The 23,819-nt window shown below is 50.4% G+C and overlaps 1 pseudogene; it reads left to right on the plus strand.

The window, feature by feature from the left end:
- Positions 1–4,847: 4,847 nt before the first annotated feature.
- The window catches only part of LOC144738285 (uncharacterized), a 59,207-nt pseudogene continuing 40,235 nt past the window's right edge, over positions 4,848–23,819 (plus strand).

Consider the following 23,819-nt stretch of genomic DNA (forward strand, 5'->3'; position numbering starts at 1 on the left):
AATGGAAAAGGGTGAGGCCACGAGGGCGAACGAGAGGAGGGAGGCACCGCCGGCGAGCGGGGGCCGACCCCAGAGTACAGCCAGGAAGGCTGTGTGTTAGAGGCAGCGGTGTGGCTGCCAGGAGGAGCTGCGGAGAGAGAGAGAGAGAGCAAGAAGCTGTGAGAGCTGCGGAGGGAGAAGAGCAGCAGAGAGTACAGCCAAGGGGGCTGAGAGTGAGTAACAGCAGCGGAGCTGCTGTTGAGGATCGGGCCGACATTGGAGTCAGCACCGTGGAGAAGCTACCGAGTCAAGACAGCCGTGTGGGTGTACAGCACGAACCGAATAATAAAGGACACTGAGCCAGACAACGTGGTCCAGTCGTTTATTACACATTGATGAAAGATGACGTTCTCGACTTTGCATTTTACGAACTTTACATTCAATTGTTATTTTTTTAATTTACAATCTGCATATCTAGCAATTAGTTTATGTAATCTGGCTATTGAGCTTAATCTTGAATACATATGTTCATGTCACAGCATAATTCGGGTTAGTTTGCTAATATTCACCCTGCAATGTGCTGCAAACGGCTGCCAGTTCAAAGGCGTTACCAATGGAAATGCAGACTGAAGTATTAAAATTGTGATTTGGACTTTGAGGTGCAAGTTTATACCATGCTGACTTTGTTTTAGAAAGTACTTGTGTTGATATGACCGCGTCAGAACAATCAAGGTGACTTGTTTAATTTAATCCACGAAATTTTATTACGATTGCTGTCATACACTTTAAATGGTAATCGAAATGGTATTGCCTGTAAGCGTGTGTGTATTTACACTGCTGTGTAAGTACACTTGGGGAGCGGTAGTGTAGCGGTTTGTATGTACAAAGCGGTGTGTATGCACATTCGTCTATGCATATACACTGCTATGTCCACTCGTGTGTGGGTGTGTGTTGCGTACAAAGAATTGAGGGGCAACGTGGTGATGAATGCGGCACCACAACAGGGAACTACAGGGATGAGACTCCCCGCTCGTGGTGCTAAATTAATGAAAACAGCGCCACTGAGTGGACAGAGCCCCGCCCCTACAGTTCGTGCGTGTGACGTCATGAGTGTGACGTCATGAGTGTGATCAGCGGACAGCCACGATGCTGCCAGGTGAGGGTAAACTTCTTCTTAGGTTTTTTCGGTAAAGTCACGTAGGTAAAACATCAAAATAAATGAAAATAAAATAAAATCAAAATTCACGACGTTTCGGAGGCAACACAATTCTCCGTCATCAGGTGGGACCGTCACAGCCAGATTAGCTGCATCAAGTGAGGCAATGATTCAAGATGTAATCCCTTAAAAGCGAGTTGAGGGGGGAGGAGAGGGAGGGGGGAGCTCATCAGACTATGGTAGCCAATGAATGGAACGTATCGGGAGGGAGGGGGGGCGAGGCCAAAAGGGTGGGCGACGGCGTGCAAGCGATTGTGCGCAAGCGGCTAATTACTGCACACGCCAACACAATGGAGCGATTATGCGCAAGCGGCCAACTGCCGCACACGCCAACACAATGGACAGAGAGGGGGAGGGAAGCTCTAATACACATGATAGACAAAAGAACGAAAATGCCCATGTTTATACCAATGCTGGCTGAACAATGAAGAGAGCACTGCTAAAAAACAACTGGGGATGTTAACACTCGGTAAAGTAAAGTAAAATAGTGCCTGTCAGATAATATGGTCCAAAAAATTGTGATTAAGTCTTTTTTGCGTGGTTGATAACATCTTTCCAATGATTACTAAGTTTGTACCCATCATCACGGTAGAAATTATGTCTGTGTTTGTATATTTGTATGGCTTCGTGTACAAACCTTTGATGGTAGCCGGGAGGTTTGCAGAGAACCTTGGTCTCGGAAAAGACAATTTCATGAGAGCCCACCGAGTTGTAGCAATGATCGGCCACGGCAGAAGAATCAGTTCTGCCGTGTTTCAGATCTGACTTGTGCTCGCGGACACGATCAGAAACATGACGTTTCGTTTCTCCAATGTAGCAATCACCACAAATGCAACTCAATTTGTAGACTCCAGGATACTGTAAGTCAGGAACGACATCCTTCACAGATGGAATCAGATCACGGATTTTATGCACTGTACTGAATCGGACTTGGATCTTATGTTTGTTTAGAATTTTGGAGATCTTTTTGGTCACGCCAGCTATGTATGGTAACGTGATGGTTTTGGTCGGAGTTTCATGTGGCTGTTTCTGTGTGATGGGAGAGACAGCTTGGCGGATAGTACGGTCAGAGTATCCGTTCATCCTGAGGGCCCGATGTACATGTCTTAATTCACCGGTCAGGTGGTGTTTGTCAGAAATGCCATGTGCTCTGTGGTATAGCGTTTTGATGAGATAGTTCTTTTGAGATGGGTGGTGGTGGGAATCCGGTTTCAAGTAGGAATCTGTATGGGTGGCCTTTCTGTGGACAGAATGTCCCAAGGAACCGTCAGGACTCCTCTCAAACAGAATATCCAAGAATGGTAGTTTACCGTCTTTCTCCACTTCCATGGTGAATCTGATGGATGGGTGTCTAGAATTGATGTGGTCCAAGAAGTGGTTCAATGCTGGGAGGCCATGTCATCTGGCCACATGGCCTTGTCTATCATGTGTATTAGACCTCCCCTCCTCCTCTCTGCCCATTGTGTTGGCGGTTGTAGTGGCTGGCCGCTTGCGCACAATCGCTCCATTGTGTTGGCGTGTGCAGTAATTGGCCGCTTGCGCACAAGCGCCTCCACGTCCGTCGCCCACCCTTTTGGCCTCGCCCCCCCTCCCTCCCGATACGTTCCTTTCATTGGCTACCATAGTCTGATGAGCTCCCCCCTCCCTCTCCCTCCCCCCTCAACTCGCTTTTAAGGGATTACATCTTGAATCATTGCCTCACTTGATACAGCTAATCTGGCTGTGACGGTCCCACCTGATGACGGAGACTTGTGTTGCCTCCGAAACGTCGTGATTTTTGTTTTTATTTTATTTTACTTTCTACGTGACTTTACCGAAAAAACCTAAGAAGATGAATATTAGCAAATTAACGCGAATTATGCGGTGAGATGAATATACGTATTCAGGATTAAGCTCAATAGCCAGATTCCACAAGTCATGACTAATCCCATATCTGCATTTCCCATAAATATGCTAAATCCCTCTTGATATGCAAACTCTTGGAACCTCCGAGTTCAACCAGCCTACACAACAGAGGCTCATTCCTAACAGCGTGTTTCAGCCGCACCGAACCTCACAATAATAATATCCTCCCACCATCAACCAGTATATATACAAGGACTGTTTTCTTGGAATTTCAGATTGTAAATTCCAAAAATAACAATTGAATGTAAAGTTCATGAAATGCAACGTCGGAGAACTTCATCTTTCATCAATGCAACATCATTCCAAACGACCCCTCCATTCGTGTGCTGGTGTCATTGACCCAATTCGATTGATACCTGTGACTTACAGCTTTCCACACCTTACGCCACGCTCCCACGCCCCCTTCATTGTTTTTTTGTTTATCAGAAGGAGGCACTCCCTGTTGTTTATCAATCCCCTGCCACGAGTAAAGTTTTGAAAAAACAACCCCCTTCCTTCATTGACGGTGTTGGACGGTAACGATGTGGTGGATGTGAGCAATGTCCCGGAGGGAAGGCTCGTAGCCACCACAGTTGCCCACGAGGTCTTTGGACGGATGCGAGGGGCTGGTAACCCCTCAATACTCAATGCAATTTCCAAAAAAACTCGTCACAAATTTTAAACAAGTGCGAAATATTGAAAACATACACACTGGTGTATATACACACCGAAGGTCGTATGTTACAGACTAGAAGATGACGATTGTTTTTTTGCGTAACGTTATAATGAACCACGCTTTCAAGCTAAACCATTCAGATGATTATTCAAAGTTTGACAGAAATTATAACAAAACACACTCGTTTGCTAAAAGCGCCATGCTCAACACGAGTGTCCTTAAATATGTTTATTAAACAGGTTCAGAACATCTTCTTGGTTCTTTCGGTAAAGTCACGCAGAAGGGAAGTAATAAAATAATAAAAATAAAACATAATTAAACAATTCTCACAAGAATAAAACAATTCTCACAAGAATTGTTTTATTATGTTTTATTTTTATTATTTTATTACTTCCCTTCTACGTGACTTTACCTAAAGAACCATGAAGATGAATCCCTGCAGTTTAGAGGACATTGTCGGGTGAATATTAGCAAATTCACAGGAAGCACGGAATTATGCATGGAGATGTATGTAATTATTCAAACAGAAGTGTACAATTACGCAGTATAATGTGCATACGTATTAAGGTTAAATTACAATGGCCAGATTCGCTAAGCTATGTTGCTACATATGCGGATTGTTAATGTAGAAATTAACAATTGAATGCAACGTCCATGATAGGCCAAGTCGAGAACAAAGGATTTGGATGCTAGAGGGGAGTTATAAGGGGCTTAAATTTAGGCCTCAAGACCATTTCGAGAGGGATTTCACTGAGGAGAGACGCGCAACTCCTCGCTCTGCAGATTACCCTTCTCCTGCGAGACCCAGCCTGGCGAGCACGATTGCCTGGCGACTGGGAGAGTTCGTGGCGATCTCTTCAGACGGGTTACAGGGACATCGACACGCCGTGCATCAACAAGTAAGTGTCTTCGTTAGTGGATACAACTGGTAGTCGCGTGTAGCCCGACTTACGAGACGTTACTGTGTGTCGGTTAGACGTTAGTGAGAGTTTGCTTTTTTGCGATTTGAGGCAGACATCCACGCAGCTTAGAGGGTGCCTTTAACTCTCAACAACACCCGCGACTGTTACTCTGCTCTGAAGAATCAGTCACATGGAGCAGATAAACTCTCCACAGCGCCACGCACACACGGGCCAGAAGCCGTTCAATTGTTCTGTGTGTGGGAAGGCATTTTCACGTAAATCAAATCTTAACACTCACCAGAAGACACACACGGGTGAGAAGCCGTTCAAGTGCTCTGTGTGTGGGAAGACATTTTCACAGAAATCAAATCTAAACAGTCACCAGAAAACACACACGGGCGAGAAGCTGTTCAAGTGCTCTCTTTGTGGGAAGGCATTTGCACAGAAAGTAGATCTTCACAGGCACCAGAAAACACACACGGGCGAGAAGCCGTTCAAGTGCTCTTTGTGTGGGAAGGCATTTTCACGGAAATAAAATCTTCACAGTCACCAGAAAACACACTCGGGCGAGACGCCATTCAAGTGCTCTCTTTGTGGGAATGCATTTGCGTGGAAGTCAGCTCTTAACACTCACAAGAAAACACACTCGGGCTAGAAGCCATTTCATTGCTCTACGAGGGAGAGGACATTTTCACGGTCATCACCCCAAAACAAGCACCAGAAAATCCGCAATGATAGTGAAGTGAAATCAAACGGTGAAATTCAAAGTGCTGCAATGAGTCCTGAAAAAAATGCATCTTTCGAACCGAGGCAGGCGGATCCTGAGAGATCGTTGAATGTATCGGATGTAATGAGTCCTGACGACAATTCATCTTTCGACCCCATGCAGTTGGATCCTGAGAGATGGCTAGATGTAGTGGATGTAATCAGCTCTGAAGACAATTCCACTTTCGACCCCATGCAGTTGGATACTCAAAAATGGCTGCTGGAGTGGCTGGAAAATCAAAGTTTTGAGCACTTCTTTTAGCTGTTGAAGTCCTGGAACGTGCATGTCTGTATCTCTGTAAGATCAATTAATAACGTACAACTCTTTTTTAATCAGTGATTTGCAGCAGTACTCCAAGCTAGTGTGATCATTTGAAGCATTTTCACGGTTAGAAAACACTTCACAAGTCATCAGGAATAAAAAGCTGAATTCGAAAGTGATGTAATGAGTTCTAAAGGAAATTCCACTTTCGACCCCATGAAGTTGGATCCGGAGAGATGGCTGGATGTAGTGGAGTGGCTGAAGACTCAAACGTATTGAGTACATCTGTTAACTGTTGCCCTGTATATATTCGTGTCTCTTAGATATATTTTTTCAGTGATTCCCAGTACTCCAAGCTAGAGTTATGTTGTGAATGCTCTATAATGTGTTCAGATGAACGTATTCCTTTTAAGTTTCAGAAGTGTTCACTTATTTCAGGATGGCAACAATTTTATACTTCGATGGATACATTGCTTCGTCTGGTAGTTGGATCATCGGGGCTGTTAAATGGCTGGTGCTTATGCCAGAAGGTGGCATGTGTTGTAATCTTCTCACTGCAAATGATGTGAGCGTGCTGTCTTGTTTATTTCAGACGTTGTCACGTTAAGGTGGTGCTTCGTAGTCCTATCGGATTACTTGTTGATGTGGTGTGATGCGCAGTGGTTTTATGTTGGTTCAATTTCTAATTTTTCTCTCGTAGTTAAGTGGTTGTGCTGAGCTAAAGTTGGAGAAATTTTTTTTTTTTTATCAATGTTTAATAAGTTAAATAACTTAAAATTATACGTTTCAGAGTGTGCGTGGATTGCCCGTTCGTTGTTCTTGTGTTTGGTGGCTTGGACTTCTGGACGAATGGCATCAGTCGAAAAGGACGTCAATGGGGAAATCGACGTTTACGTGTTAGATTTTTAAAATATGTTTTAACTGTTGAAATTGGGAAATAATTTGCCTAGTCCCTTCCTGTTTGAGCATGCGTATTAATAAAGATTTCGATACGAGTGTTAACGTGAATTTTCTTGCAGATTAATAAAGACCTGAATTGTTTTTAAAGATGACTGATCGTACGTTATTTCAACCATATCCTTCCTAAAAAAAACACGGACGAGTAGACATACACACACGAGTGTGCTTATAAACACGACTGTTTATACAGCGGTGTGCATTCACACACGAGTGTGAATGTGTCTCTACGAGTTTTAACTTTAATTTACTTGTAGAACAATAAAGTCCTGACATGTTAAAGATGACTAATCGTCCCTTATTGAAGAAGGGAAATAATAAAATAATAAAAATATAAAAAAAAAATTCTAGATTAATTTTATTATGTTTTATTTTAATAAAATAATAAAATATTACATTTTAAGCATCATAAAAATACTTAATAAAATTAAATAATTATTTTTATTATTTTATTATTTCCCTTCTTCGTGACTTTACCGCAAGAACCAAGAAGATGAAGAAGAAAATAAAACATAATAAAATGATTGTATTATGTTTTATTTTTATTATTTTATTATTTCCCTTCTTCGTGACTTTACCGAAAGAACCAAGAAGGTTAATTTACTTGCAGAACAATAAAAACCTGACATGTTAAAGATGACTAATCGTCCCTTATTGCTACAATGTTCATAGCGAACACGTGTGGAGGCGAGTTTCAGGTGAAGCATCTCCAGCACACAAGTTGACCCTCACCTGGCAGCATCGTGGCTGTCCGCTGATCACACTCATGACGTCACACTCATGACGTCACACGCACGAGCTGTAGGGGCGGGGCTCTGTCCGCTCAGTGGCGCTGTTTTCATTAATTTAGCACCACGAGCGGGGAGTCTCATCCCTGTAGTTCCCTGTTGTGGTGCCGCATTCATCACCACGTTTTCTTGGTTCTTTCGGTAAAGTCACGTAGAAGGGAAATAATAAAATAAAAAAAAATAAAAAAAATTGTTTTTATTATTTCATTATTTCCCTTCAAAAATAAAAATAATAAAAATTTTATTTTTATTATTTTATTACTTCCCTTCTACGTGACTTTACCGAAAGAACCAAGAAGATTAATCCCAGCAGTCACGAAAGCTTTAAATGGAAACATTACCACGTTGCCCCTCAATTCTTTGTACGACACAATATGAAAATAAGTTGTGTGTTCCACTACACATACTTACACGAGTACACACATACACTCCCTTGTACACACACCCACACACGAGTGGACATACACAGCGGTGTAGATACATACACGAATGTGCATATGTAATGTAGTAACTCGGCGGGAGACGACTTCACGGGTAACACACTCTTTATTTTATCAAACTCGTTTACATGTGACTAACACCTACTTATTATCTCGGGTGACAAACACCCACTTAGTATCCCGGGTGACAACACCCACTTAGCTACTTGGCGACTAACGCCCACTGAGCTACTCGGATGACCAACATCCACTTAGTACTCGGGTGACAAACACCCACTTAGCTACTTGGCGACTAACGCCCACTGAGCTACTCGGATGACCAACATCCACTTAGCTACTCGGCGACTAACGCCACTGAGCTACTCGGATGACCAACATCCACTTAGTACTCGGGTGACAAACACCCACTTAGCTACTTGGCGACTAACGCCCACTGAGCTACTCGGATGACCAACATCCACTTAGCTACTCGGCGACTAACGCCACTGAGCTACTCGGATGACCAACATCCACTTAGCTACTCGGCGACTAACGCCACTGAGCTACTCGGATGCACTAGGTCTTCAGCTCCGTCTTCGGGTCTTCAACTGGGTAACTCTCCCCGAGTGCTCTCGCGCGTCCCCCTTTATACCCCACCTGCGGACGTCGCTGCGAGCACCCACTTATTCGACCAATCGCCGGGCGCTGGCTACGATCCTCTTTTCCCACATCTCATCGTGCCTCACCACTCACGCCGCGCCGCCCCGTCATCTGTCACTCCCGGCGCGCGCGTCCACACCACGCCCACAACGCGTGCCCAACCCCGCACCCCGCGCCGCCCCGTGATCCATCACTGTCACAGTCGGCGCACGTCAATACCACCACTACATCACCCCCTACCACATAGCTCGCAGCCGCCCCGGCTGCTATAAAAATATACAAACCCCCCCTGTGTGCCCCGTAACACAACACAACAACAAGAACAACAACTAAGCTAACAACACAACACGACGCGAACACTACCATCCGCAACCCTCAACCAATGCCACCGCGACAATAGAACAATATATACAAACCGGCGAGTGACAATAGCAATGTGTATGCAAAAAAAAGAAAATAAATGGAAATTTTTTTTTTTTCTTTCGACTCGTGCAGTGTCCCCTTTTCTTCCGAGCGTCCCTACAACGGGACATTACCCCGGCAGAGGGGAACACCGGGCGAGCTCGGTGTAGAGCAAAAAACGTCTTCATGAAAATTTTTGAGACCTAGCCCGAGTCCGCCTTGCCGGTCCGTCGTACGGCACCAGACGCGGTTGAACGTCCGGTGGTGCCGGCGGTTCAGGAAGACATCGGCCAGGCATCGAGGACTCGTGCGTGCCCCGGGGTTCAGGCTCTCGACGGTCAGCAGCCGTCAAGCCCGAGGCACCGGGTTTTGTTGGGATGACTTGTGGCCCTGGTCGTCGTCCCGACGTGGTCCTGCGGCGCGCTGACGCGGGGCCCGGCACCCGGCTGTGACGTGACCCCGAAGGCCGCAGTTGTAGCAGACGACGGACGTCGTAGGTTTCGGTTGCTCCAGCTTGCGGGGCGAACGTGTGGGCGAACGACCTCCCGTTCTCCACTCCCCTGGACGCGATGCAGCGAAGGCCTGCTCCTGCACCGCAGCTGGCTGAGGTTCGGCGATCGTGGCGGCCAGTGCCGCGTTCCCCGGCCATTTGCAGACGACCCCCGGCTTGCGTTTGAGGACCTCGTACGCGTGAATGCTCGTGGCGATCGCCAGGGAGCAGATCTCCATCTCGTCTGCCACGTTGATGGGGACCCCCAACTCGTGGGCCAACACCAGCAGCTGCTCCGTCACCATGGCGTCCTTCCCCTCCTTATCCATGCGGGGAAAAGCTGCGTCCGCCAAGGCGAGTAGTGCCGTGCGGTAGGCTAGCGTCGTTTCCCCAGCCACCTTCCGCCGATCGTAGAACTGGTGGCGACACGTGGAGGGCGGCCCGAACACCTTCGCCATCAGGTGTAGTGCGGCCTGGAGCGTAGAGCGGGACGACCTTGCAGCAGATGTGAAGGCTGCAAGCGCGTCGTCGTCAAGCATCGCTGGCAACGCACGCAGGGCAGTGGTGTCGGACCACCCCGACATCTCCTGATGAGCGAGGAACCTTCGTTGGAAGGCTCCCCAGTCGCCCCCATCCGCCTTGAACGCCGACAGCGCGGGCAATCTTTGCTGGAGGACCCGATCGTCGTCGACGTCGGAGAGATTTTCCCGCGCTCCGCTGGAGTTGTGTAAAATGTCGGCTCGGTTGTCAGGCGCAAAATGGAGGGCTCCGGCGCGCGCTGATGACGTGGGCTGCGCTGCGCGGAGGTGTCCGGCCACGTGGCGTCCGTCTTTCCCGCCAATCGGTGGCGGCCCCCCAAAAACGGCGGCAACTTCCAGACTTTTGGCGCGAAGCGCCTTTTGGCGGGAATCCTCCAACGTCGCTTCCTCCACGACCCCCGCAGCCGTTTTTCCGCTCGCCGGAACGGAGATGTCGGCCAAGACAGCGGCGGCGGCGAGTAGCAACTCCGCCAACCGGGAGTGCGCGTCCTGGAGGCTGGTGTCGGAGGCAAGCGGAGCGTCGGCCATCACCGCGAAGTGCTGCATCGGCGGCAACTCCTCGTCCTCTACTCCCGAGGTCGGTGTCCCCGGTACGCCGTCGTCATCCCGACCTCGCTCGTGGGTACGGGTAGTCTTCCTTGTGTCCATACTTCTTGAAGACAGGTTTACTTCTGACGCCAGTTGTAATGTAGTAACTCGGCGGGAGACGACTTCACGGGTAACACACTCTTTATTTTATCAAACTCGTTTACATGTGACTAACACCTACTTATTATCTCGGGTGACAAACACCCACTTAGTATCCCGGGTGACAACACCCACTTAGCTACTTGGCGACTAACGCCCACTGAGCTACTCGGATGACCAACATCCACTTAGTACTCGGGTGACAAACACCCACTTAGCTACTTGGCGACTAACGCCCACTGAGCTACTCGGATGACCAACATCCACTTAGCTACTCGGCGACTAACGCCACTGAGCTACTCGGATGACCAACATCCACTTAGTACTCGGGTGACAAACACCCACTTAGCTACTTGGCGACTAACGCCCACTGAGCTACTCGGATGACCAACATCCACTTAGCTACTCGGCGACTAACGCCACTGGGCTACTCGGATGACCAACATCCACTTAGCTACTCGGCGACTAACGCCACTGAGCTACTCGGATGCACTAGGTCTTCAGCTCCGTCTTCGGGTCTTCAACTGGGTAACTCTCCCCGAGTGCTCTCGCGCGTCCCCCTTTATACCCCACCTGCGGACGTCGCTGCGAGCACCCACTTATTCGACCAATCGCCGGGCGCTGGCTACGATCCTCTTTTCCCACATCTCATCGTGCCTCACCACTCACGCCGCGCCGCCCCGTCATCTGTCAATCCCGGCGCGCGCGTCCACACCACGCCCACAACGCGTGCCCAACCCCGCACCCCGCGCCGCCCCGTGATCCATCACTGTCACAGTCGGCGCACGTCAATACCACCACTACACATACACACCGCTTTGTACATACACACACGGGCGCACATGCATACACGAGTGCGCATACACACACGAGTATACATACACAGCAGTGCACGTACACAGGGATTGCGTTTGACATCACAAATAAATGGGCGAACAAATGATTGTACATACCTATACACACACATACACGCGGGTACATAGCCACATGAACAAGTGTAAATATACACACGAGTGGACATACACAGCAGTACAGATCCATGTGCATACACACAGTAGCAGACTAGGATAGCGGGGTTTTGTGATTATTTTCACAGGTTTACCTGACGATATAAATCTTAGATGCCCCACAACACTGAAGTACGTTATACTTTTGAACAAAAAACGCATTCAATTCTAATTCCCTCTGTTTCCACTCCAAACTATTGGAATTATTAATATTATTTAAAATAGTGGCCCCATGTTTAATGAGTGTAGTGAAGACATTAGTTTCGTTTATTTCATTCTATTTGTTTGCATTTGCTACGGCACACTGGTTGAGATTATTTTTCCCATTTATGAAATCAAACTAGAATCATTTGCATTTTCTTCATGAACTTCCTTGCATTCAATTTTTATTCTCGGATGTAACGCTCCTCATATCTAAAAGACCTAATTTCATGTGGCCATTGTGCTTAAGCCTCAATAGTAATGTGCATTTCACTGCATCATTGTTCGCGTGCGTTTGAATACGGATAGGCATCTCCTTGCATAATAATGTGCATGTTGTTAGTTTGCACATTTACAATGGCCTGTAAATTGCTATCAATGTGTAGGGGTGTTAGAGAGAGAGCCCGTTATGCATGGCAGCTTATGGCAAACAAACACAGTGGGCGGGGCTACGTGAGTGCACGGGGAGGTGCTCTCTACGACGTCCGCGCCAGGCACCCGGGGGGGCCCCACCCCTCAGCGGGGGGCTGGGTATAAAAGGGGATGTATCGGAGGGCTCGGGGTTCTTGTTAAGCTAACCAGTGAAGACTGAAGACGTCTTAGCTAGAGCCCTGGACTCCCCTGGTTCGCCGTCCTTATCAGGGCCGAACAGGACCGAGCCAGCGGCGTGGTCCCGAGATCCAGAGCCGGTGCTCTTGTCAGCGCTGGTCTGGGACTCAGGGTACCGGGCCCGACTTACCAGTGTCGGGCCAGATAGCCTCCCCTAGCCCGTTAGAGGAGGACTAGGAGGCAGGCTAGGAAGTAGCTAGCGCGTGTATCCCCAGCTAGCCGGGTGAGGGGGCCGACACCCCCTCTAGTGTTGTATGCCACAACTGTGCTGTGTGAATAAACCCGTGTGCCTCTGTAATGTAGTAACTCGGCGGGAGACGACTTCACGGGTAACACACTCTTTATTTTATCAAACTTGGTTACAGGTGACTAACACCTACTTTGTATCTCGGGTGACAAACACCCACTTAGCTACTTGGCGACTAACGCCCACTGAGCTACTCGGATGACCAACATCCACTTAGTACTCGGGTGACAAACACCCACTTAGCTACTTGGCGACTAACGCCCACTGAGCTACTCGGATGACCAACATCCACTTAGTACTCGGGTGACAAACACCCACTTAGCTACTTGGCGACTAACGCCCACTGAGCTACTCGGATGACCAACATCCTCTTAGCTACTTGGCGACTAACGCCACTGAGCTACTCGGATGACCAACATCCACTTAGTACTCGGGTGACAACCACCCACTTAGCTACTTGGCGACTAACGCCCACTGAGCTACTCGGATGACCAACATCCACTTAGCTACTCGGCGACTAACGCCACTGAGCTACTCGGATGACCAACATCCACTTAGCTACTCGGCGACTAACGCCACTGAGCTACTCGGCTGACCAACATCCACTTAGCTACTCGGCGACTAACGCCACTGAGCTACTCGGATGCACTAGGTCGTCAGCTCCGTCTTCGGGTCTTCAACTGGGTAACTCTCCCCGAGTGCTCTCGCGCGTCCCCCTTTATACCCCACCTGCGGACGTCGCTGCGAGCCCCCACTTATTCGACCAATCGCCGGGCGCTGGCTACGATCCTCTTTTCCCACATCTCATCGTGCCTCACCACTCACTCCGCGCCGCCCCGTCATCTGTCACTCCCGGCGCGCGCGTCCACACCACGCCCACAACGCGTGCCCAACCCCGCACCCCGCGCCGCCCCGTGATCCATCACTGTCACAGTCGGCGCACGTCAATACCACCACTACATCACCCCCTACCACATAGCTCGCAGCCGCCCCGGCTGCTATAAAAATATTCAAAGCCCCCCTGTGTGCCCCGTAACACAACACAACAACAAGAACAACAACTAAGCTAACAACACAACACGACGCGAACACTACCATCCGCAACCCTCAACCAATGCCACCGCGACAATAGAACAATATATACAAACCGGCGAGTGACAATAGCAATGTGTATGCAAAAAAATAAATGGAAATTTTTTTTTTTTTTCTTTCGACTCGTGCAGTGTCCCCTTTTCTTCCGAGCGTCCCTACAACGGGACATTACCCCGGCAGAGGGGAACACCGGGCGAGCTCGGTGTAGAGCAAATAACCGTCTTCATGAAAATTGTTGAGACCTAGCCCGAGTCCGCCTTGCCGGTCCGTCGTACGGCACCAGACGCGGTTGAACGTCCGGTGGTGCCGGCGGTTCAGGAAGACATCGGCCAGGCATCGAGGACTCGTGCGTGCCCCGGGGTTCAGGCTCCCGACGGTCAGCAGCCGTCAAGCCCGAGGCACCTGGGGGTGGGTCAGGTGGAGACACGTGAGGAGCAGCCTGCGACACCTCCCTCCCCGAGTCGACGGTCACATCACACGCCCGGTCGTCACGGCACAGAACGGGGTCACACGGTGCCGCATAGGGCTTCAGTCGGGAGGGGTGCACATACCAACGGCGTTTCCCCCATTTAATCTGTATACTCTGGGGTCGTGCAACCCGCACAATTTCCACCGGTCCCCTCCAAGGTCTCAACAACTTGGGGGACGTAGCCAACGGTGCATGTGGACAATGCAGCCAGGCCTTATCGCCTGGTTTCCAATCATGCGTATGCACCCTCCGCTCATGCAATTTCTCGTTTGCAATTTGCCGCGACCGCGAATTCAACCTTGCCGCCTCCCGCGCTTCAGTCAATTTGGCGATATTAAATTTGATGTGGTCTGCCAATTTAGATTTTGCACGTGGCTGGGAAATCCCCAGTTGGACGTCCATGGCCGGATCGGCCTCCCGCCCATACATAAGAAAAAATGGGGAAAACCCCGTCGCCGCGTGAGGGGCCATTCGATAGGCCGCGAGTACCCCCGGCACCTGTAAGTCCCAATCAACCTGATCGTCGCAGACCTGTTGGCACAACATAGACGTAATCGTCCTGTTCAGACGCTCAACCATCCCGTCAGTCTGCGGGTGGTAGGGGGAAGTACGCACTTTCTTTGTACCCAACAGGTCGCACACCTCGCGCAACAAAACGCTCGAAAAATTCTTCCCTTGATCCGTCAGCAAGCGTTCGGGGGCGCCCTTGTCCAACACATAACCCTGGACAAAGGCGTCCGCCACCGCCGCAGCCGACTGGTTGGCGAGCGGCCATGCCATAGGCCATCGGGTGAAGTATTCCACGCCAACCAGCAGGAACCTATTTCCCCTTGGTGTAACCGGAAAGGGCCCCAAGATGTCCAACGCTACCAATTCGTTTATACGCGAAACCTGAATGGATTGCAGCGGTGGATTAGCTGCCAATGGTGGCGGTTTCCTTTTGGCGCACCCTACGCATCCCTTAAGAATATTCGCCACGTCGTTACCCATCCCCGGCCAATAATAGTCTCGCTGGATTAGGGCGAGCGTTTTGTGAAAACCCAGATGCATGAGCCGTTCATGAGCTGCCAGAACAACCCTACCCCGCATAGCAACAGGCACAACGAGCACGTGACGCCGGGACATGTTGTCCCACCTCATCAAAAGGCCCTGTCTGCACACCCAGGAACCGACCCGCGCCTCCCCTTCTTCGGGAGCGCCAACTTTCCGACGCAGCGTAAGTAGGGAGCTGTCGGACATCTGGAGGCGGCCCCACTCAATGAGGGGCAACGACAACAGCGAATCCCTCCCCGTGGGGGCGTCCTCTCCCGGGGTGTCAGTGGCGGCGAGCGCAACTCCCGGGGTGCCGGCGACCGGGGGTTTGCACCGCGCTGATCCCAACAAACATGTGCAGTCCGTGCACGGCGGCAACCGCGACAAGGCGTCCGCGTTTGAGTGCCGCAACCCCTTTCGGTAAATCGTCGTGAATTGGTAGTCTTGAAGGACCTCCAACCATCGGGACAATTGGCCCGATGGCTGTGCCACGCGCATAGCGTATTGTAGAGCCGCATGGTCCGTCCGGACCGTAAAATGACGGCCGTAAAGATACGGCCTGAATTGCTGTGTAAAAACCACAATGGCTAACAATTCACGACGAGTTACGCAATAGCGTTGTTCTGCGGGGGAAAGAACCCTACTACCGTAGGCGACCACCCGTTCAACCCCCCCGACCACCTGTGAGAGCACCCCCCCGATACCCGTATTGCTGGCGTCCGTGTCAAGCAAAAACGGTTGTGTGAAATCGGGGTAACACAAGGGGGGAGCCTGCACCAAAGCGTCACGGAGGGAGCAGAACGCAGCCTCCTCTTCCGCCCCCCAGTGAAACCTCACACCCTTAGCCGTCAAAGCGTGCAGGGGCTTGGCTATGGTGGCAAATTGCTTGACAAAACGACGGTAATAGGAGGCAAAACCAATGAAACTACGAACCTCCGTGACCGAGGTTGGCGTTGGCCATGAGCTGACGCAATGCATCTTAGCAGGGTCCGTCGAGATCCCTGAACGACTCACGATATGGCCCAAATACCTGACCGATTCCCGAAGCAGAAAACATTTAGCCGGTTTAAATTTAAGCTTAGCGGAACGCATCCTGAGGAACACCGCTCTCAGTCGCTGAAGGTGCTCCTCGAAAGTCCGACTAAAGACGATAATATCGTCAAGATAAATCAAACAGGTATCCCATTGGAGCCCCGACAAAACCAATTCCATGAGTCTCTGGAACGTGGCGGGAGCGGAATGTAAGCCCATGGGCAAACGGTTGAATTCAAATAGGCCCCCAGGTGTTCGGAAAGCAGTTTTAGGTTTAGACTCGTTATCGAGTGGCAATTGCCAAAATCCAGAAAGCAGATCGAGTGTGGAAAAAAACTGCGCTCCCGCCAAGGCATCCAGCGACTCATCCATCCTGGGGAGCGGATACGCATCCGCCATCGAGATTTTGTTTAAGCGGCGGAAATCGACACAAAACCGCAAGGACCCGTCCTGTTTCTTTACTAGGACAATAGGAGCACCCCACGGACTAGAAGAGGGCGAAATGATATCTGCCGCCAACATATCATTAACCGCCGATTGCACATGTTCCTTCTCGGCCGGGCTGAGCCGGAAGGGATTCTGACGAATAGGGGCCGCGTCCCCTGTAGCTATGTGGTGGCGCAACAGGTCAGTGCAGCCGATATCGTACTTATGTTTGCTGAACACGTCAGCAAACTCGATGAGCAAACCCCGCAATGCTCCCAATTGCACCCCGGACAAGTTATCTGAACCCGCACACAGCGAGTCCAACCACTCAGGCCCCTCATCACTTTGAGGATGCGACTCGACAGTGAAATCTGCTTGAGCCACGAGCCGTTCCTCAACGGGTAGCGGCGCGGCGTGAGCCAGCACCGTTCCCTGCGCAATTACGGCCGGCCGCGACCCCGTATTCAGGACCATTACGAACGGCTCACTGTCCCCTCTCACCATGGTTTGAGCAACCGCTAAGTCGAGGCCCTTACTGGCTCTGTTTGACGGCCCCAACAGCACCCCCTGTGCCTCCGCACCCACCTCGAGTGGCTTCCTGAACCGAAGGGGTACTAACATTTGCGATCCCGGGGGCACCCGTACAGTGTGAGTCGCCAGCGCCTGCACCGTCGCACAAACCGTGCGCACTTTGGTAGGGCTCGACAAGAAGGCAACCCGCCGACCTGACGGAAGCTCTATGCAGGCCTGATCTATAAGAATTTTGATGGGCATTTTTGACAAAAAGTCCGTACCTAGCAAACAGGGAACGGCCAGCGATGATGATACAAAAATAGGGCCCGCTAATTTAATGTCACCAATACAAATAGTCGCCCGAATCTGGCCGATGATCCCCAGGGATCCCCCATTCGCCGCATAAAATGGCACGTCTACCGGCAGAAGGGGTCTACTTTGGACGGGAAGAATGTTATAAATAAGGTCCGAGATGATGGTGGCCGACGCACCCGTGTCAACAAGCACCCGGACCTCAACCCCGTCAATGAACCCCGTTACCACGGACGACCCGGCCGACGCAGCCACGATCCTGTGGGCCAATTCGGACCACTCGACTGCTTGCGGGCCGCGTACGGACCCCCCTCGCCGAATTGAACCCCCGGCACCCAGCCGCGAACCCCCCACCGCGAAGCGGCGACCCGAATGTGCCGTGTTTGTGGACCGAACGTGTGAGGTGCCGCGACTTGCCGGGTTTTGTTGGGATGACTTGTGGCCCTGGTCGTCGTCCCGACGTGGTCCTGTGGCGCGCTGACGCGGGGCCCGGCACCCGGCTGCGACGTGACCCCGAAGGCCGCAGTTGTAGCAGACGACGGACGTCGTAGGTTTCGGTTGCTCCAGCTTGCGGGGCGAACGTGTGGGCGAACGACCTCCCGTTCTCCACTCCCCCGGACGCGATGCAGCGAAGGCCTGCTCCTGCACCGCAGCTGGCTGAGGTTCGGCGATCGTGGCGGCCAGTGCCGCGTTCCCCGGCCATTTGCAGACGACCCCCGGCTTGCGTTTGAGGACCTCGTACGCGTGAATGCTCGTGGCGATCGCCAGGGAGCAGATCTCCATCTCGTCTGCCACGTTGATGGGGACCCCCAACTCGTGGGCCAACACCAGCAGCTGCTCCGTCACCATGGCGTCCTTCCCCTCCTTATCCATGCGGGGAAAAGCTGCGTCCGCCAAGGCGAGTAGTGCCGTGCGGTAGGCTAGCGTCGTTTCCCCAGCCACCTTCCGCCGATCGTAGAACTGGTGGCGACACGTGGAGGGCGGCCCGAACACCTTCGCCATCAGGTGTAGTGCGGCCTGGAGCGTAGAGCGGGACGACCTTGCAGCAGATGTGAAGGCTGCAAGCGCGTCGTCGTCAAGCATCGCTGGCAACGCACGCAGGGCAGTGGTGTCGGACCACCCCGACATCTCCTGATGAGCGAGGAACCTTCGTTGGAAGGCTCCCCAGTCGCCCCCATCCGCCTTGAACGCCGACAGCGCGGGCAATCTTTGCTGGAGGACCCGATCGTCGTCGACGTCGGAGAGATTTTCCCGCGCTCCGCTGGAGTTGTGTAAAATGTCGGCTCGGTTGTCAGGCGCAAAATGGAGGGCTCCGGCGCGCTCTGATGACGTGGGCTGCGCTGCGCGGAGGTGTCCGGCCACGTGGCGTCCGTGTTTCCCGCCAATCAATGGCGGCCCCTCAAAAACGGCGGGAACTTCCAGACTTTTGGCGCGAAGCGCCTTTTGGCGGGATCCCGCCAGCCTCGCTCCTTGCTCCAACCCCGCAGCCGTTTTCCCGCCCGCTGGAACGGAGATCTCGGCCAAGATTGCAGCGGCGGCGAGCAGCAACTCCGCCAACCGGGAGTGCGCGTCCTGGAGGCTGGTGTCGGAGGCAAGCGGAGCGTCGGCCATCACCGCGAAGTGCTGCATCGGCGGCAACTCCTCGTCCTCTACTCCCGAGGTCGGTGTCCCCGGTACGCCGTCGTCATCCCGACCTCGCTCGTGGGTACGGGTAGTCTTCCTTGTGTCCATACTTCTTGAAGACAGGTTTACTTCTGACGCCAGTTGTAATGTAGTAACTCGGCGGGAGACGACTTCACGGGTAACACACTCTTTATTTTATCAAACTTGGTTACAGGTGACTAACACCTACTTTGTATCTCGGGTGACAAACACCCACTTAGCTACTTGGCGACTAACGCCCACTGAGCTACTCGGATGACCAACATCCACTTAGTACTCGGGTGACAAACACCCACTTAGCTACTTGGCGACTAACGCCCACTGAGCTACTCGGATGACCAACATCCACTTAGTACTCGGGTGACAAACACCCACTTAGCTACTTGGCGACTAACGCCCACTGAGCTACTCGGATGACCAACATCCTCTTAGCTACTTGGCGACTAACGCCACTGAGCTACTCGGATGACCAACATCCACTTAGTACTCGGGTGACAACCACCCACTTAGCTACTTGGCGACTAACGCCCACTGAGCTACTCGGATGACCAACATCCACTTAGCTACTCGGCGACTAACGCCACTGAGCTACTCGGATGACCAACATCCACTTAGCTACTCGGCGACTAACGCCACTGAGCTACTCGGCTGACCAACATCCACTTAGCTACTCGGCGACTAACGCCACTGAGCTACTCGGATGCACTAGGTCGTCAGCTCCGTCTTCGGGTCTTCAACTGGGTAACTCTCCCCGAGTGCTCTCGCGCGTCCCCCTTTATACCCCACCTGCGGACGTCGCTGCGAGCCCCCACTTATTCGACCAATCGCCGGGCGCTGGCTACGATCCTCTTTTCCCACATCTCATCGTGCCTCACCACTCACTCCGCGCCGCCCCGTCATCTGTCACTCCCGGCGCGCGCGTCCACACCACGCCCACAACGCGTGCCCAACCCCGCACCCCGCGCCGCCCCGTGATCCATCACTGTCACAGTCGGCGCACGTCAATACCACCACTACACCTCCAACTCCGGCGTCCAAGAGTCGTGAACTCTATTACATCTGTATCGGCCTTAGCTGTGAAATACCGTCTAAGATATCACAATGTTGATCGAGATATACTTTAACTAAGAGGTGCATGCTTCATAGCGTGTTGATGTGGTTTTATGAATATGTTTAAGGACACTTGCTGATCAGCGTGTGTCTCGACAACGAAGGTGAATTGTTATATTCGATTAATTAAAATCGTTACAATTGCCGTGGATACCCATCTGGATGGTATAGTTTGTAAGCGTTGTTTATTATATTGTAACGCAGCCATTATCACATTTCAGTCTATAGCAGAAAGTCTCGTGTGTATTTAGACCTTTGTGTATTACAGTGCTGTGTATACGAATGTGTTGAAACATTTTCCACGTGTTTTCACGGTAAGTGCATTGAATGTGGAGGGGTAACCAGCCCCTCGCAACAGTCCGGAGACCTCGAGGGCCGCTGTGATCGCTATGAGCATTCCTTCCGGGACATTGCTCACAGTTACCACAGCTTTACCGTCCGCGAGGAATTTAGCATATTTATGGTAAAGGCGTAGGCGGTGAGCTGGGGTGTTTCAAAGTCATATTATGCCCGTGCATTATTCAGGATTAGCAGCATCAAAGGGAGGGGGTAGCATTAACAAAGGGAGTGAATGTTAATAGTATGTAGAAGCATGAGACCCGCAGCGGAGCTAATAATGCATTCCCTGTGGAGAACACAAGATACACAGTCAATGCCAGTGAGTGGACTGCGGTCTGAAAGTCACCGTAAACGTGAACAACAATCAGTTAAGATCCGAAATGGTTTATTACGTCCTGGCGGTGAGCTGTGAGAAGCTGTATGCCCCAGGCGAGGAGTGGTGGTTGCTCATGCCTACGCCGAAGGTGAACATCAGTGCAGGGATGCAGGCAAGACCGATTAGTCATATGCCTTTCGTAATATCCCGTATTATAATCACACTGTGCTCGAATGAATACATTGTGTGTGCATCTATATGCGAACTGCGGGCTGCGGGATTTGAATGGCATTATAATTACTAGTATCACATTGTGGTCGATTTAGAATCACACTATTCACTACTGGATCTGCCCTCTCAATGGATTCATATATATATACACGGTATGATTATTTGACGTTTACGTATTGATTTTTTAACTGTTGAATTTCTGAAAGTTTCCTGCTGTAAGTAGCAGCTCGGCAGGACTGTGGGGTTAGAGCGGGGATATAAACGCGGCGCTTTTGGTTCGTGACCACTTTTCCAGGCTCCACTTTATCGCCGCCACTATTTTATTTTTTATCAGCCAAAACTTCAGGCATGAGTTGTACTAATCACATACCTGCATTTCCCATATCCCCTCCCTTTGATGCTGCTAATCTTGCATAATGCACGGGCATAAGTAGTACTAATCACACACCTGCATTTCCCATAGCCCCTCCCTTTGATGCTGCTAATCCTGCATAATGCACGGGCATGAGTAGTACTAATCACATACCTGCATTTCCCATAGCCCCTCCCTTTGATGCTGCTAATCCTGCATAATGCACGGGCATAAGTAGTACTAATCACATACCTGCATTTCCCATAGCCCCTCCCTTTGATGCTGCTAATCCTGCATAATGCACGGGCATAAGTAGTACTAATCACATACCTGCATTTCCCATATCCCCTCCCTTTGATGCTGCTAATCCTGCATAATGCACGGGCATAAGCAGTACTAATCACATACCTGGATTTCCCATAAATATGCTAAATTCCTCTTGATATGCAAATTAGTTTGTCAAGGCGCCCTTTCCCCCCCCCCAACCCAGCTTATATAAATGCTCCAAGCACGTTTGCTGTTTCATTCAGACGCTGTCGCCTCGACAGACCTGGTTATCACCTGAGGACGGCTACTTGCGTTGTGGCCGAAACGTCGTGAGAATTGTTTTATTATGCTTTATTTTTATTATTTTATTACTTCCCTTCTACGTGACTTTACCGAAAGAACCAAGAAGAAGAAAAAACTTCAGGCATTTCAAGAGGGGTTGGTTTGTTTTGAATAGTTTAGATCACCCACCCTGCGTGTCTCTGGGACCACCCGATACGCTCGCGATACGCCGCAGGATGACCCCTTCATCCCGACATTCACACCTGAGCCTCCGCGTTCCCGAACACTCGCACACACTGAAGGCACTTGTCGCCTTACATGGCGTCTGCCACCGACTGTTGGGCCACATTCCCTGGTGTTGGCCGTGAGCATGAATTTAACGTGACCGAGAATTGAGCTGTGCGCTAACCACTACACTACCTCTACACACACGCGGGTGTGCATGCACAGCAATATTAACGTCAATAGTGTTTTGCAGATTAATAAAAATCTAATTTTTTAAAGTTATCTAAGCGTTCGTTAACTGTACAATGCTTACAACAAACACGTGCACACACACACAGGAGTCAAAGTCAAGTGTACTTACACAGCAGTGTAAATACACACACGCTTACAAGCGATACCATTTCGATTATCATTAAAAGTGTATGACAAAAATACTTCAGTCTGCATTTCCCTGGTAATGCCTTTGAACTGGCAGCAGTTTGCAGCACATTGCAGGGTGAATATTAGCAAATTAACACGAATTATGCGGTGACATGAATATACGTATTCAGGATTAAGCTCAATAGCCAGATTACATAAGCTAATAGCTAGATATGCAGATTGTAAATTCAAAAAATAACAATTGAATGTAAAGTTCATGAAATGCAACGTCGGAGAACTTAATCTTTCATCAATGCAACATCATTCCAAACGACCCCACCATTCGTGTGCTGGTGTCATTGACCCAATTCGATTGATACCTGTGACCTACAGCTTTCCACACCTTATGCCACGCTCCCACGCCCCCTTCATTCGTTGTTTTGTTTATCAGAAGGAGGCACTCCCTGTTGTTTGCCAATCCCCTGCCACGAGTAAAGTTTTGCAAAAACAACCCCCTTCCTTCATTGACGGTGTCGGACGGTAACGCTGTGGTGGATGTGAGCAATGTCCCGGAGGGAAGGCTCGTAGCCACCACAGTGGCCCACGAGGTCTTTGGACGGGTGCGATGGGCTGGTAACCCCTCAATAGTCAATGCAATTAGCAAAAAAACTCGTCGAAAATTTTAAATACGTGCAAAATATTGAACACATACACACTGGTGTATATACACACCGAAGGTCGTATGTTACAGACTAGAAGATGACGATTGTTTTTTTTTGCGCAACGTTATTATGAACCACGCTTTCAAGCTAAAACATTCAGATGATTATTCAAAGTTTACGACAGAAATTATAACAAAACACACTCGTTTGCTAAAAGCACCATGCTCAACACGAGTGTCCTTAAATATGTTTGTTAAACAGGTTCAGAACAGTATTAACTTGCACCTATTAGTCCAAGATGGGGCCGGCTAGTTTTTCTTGGCTAGTCCCGTGTGTGTTTGTTGTGTGAGGTGTCTTGATAGCAGTCGTTCTCCACTGTAGTCCTGGCATCTGCTGCTCAGATTCCTTCCACAGCTGTGGTCCCAGTGGCACCGTCTCTCCGGGGGG

Source organism: Lampetra planeri, chromosome 81 (genome assembly GCF_965212315.1).
Source record: "Lampetra planeri chromosome 81, kcLamPlan1.2.h2, whole genome shotgun sequence".
Classification (NCBI taxonomy): domain Eukaryota; kingdom Metazoa; phylum Chordata; class Hyperoartia; order Petromyzontiformes; family Petromyzontidae; genus Lampetra; species Lampetra planeri.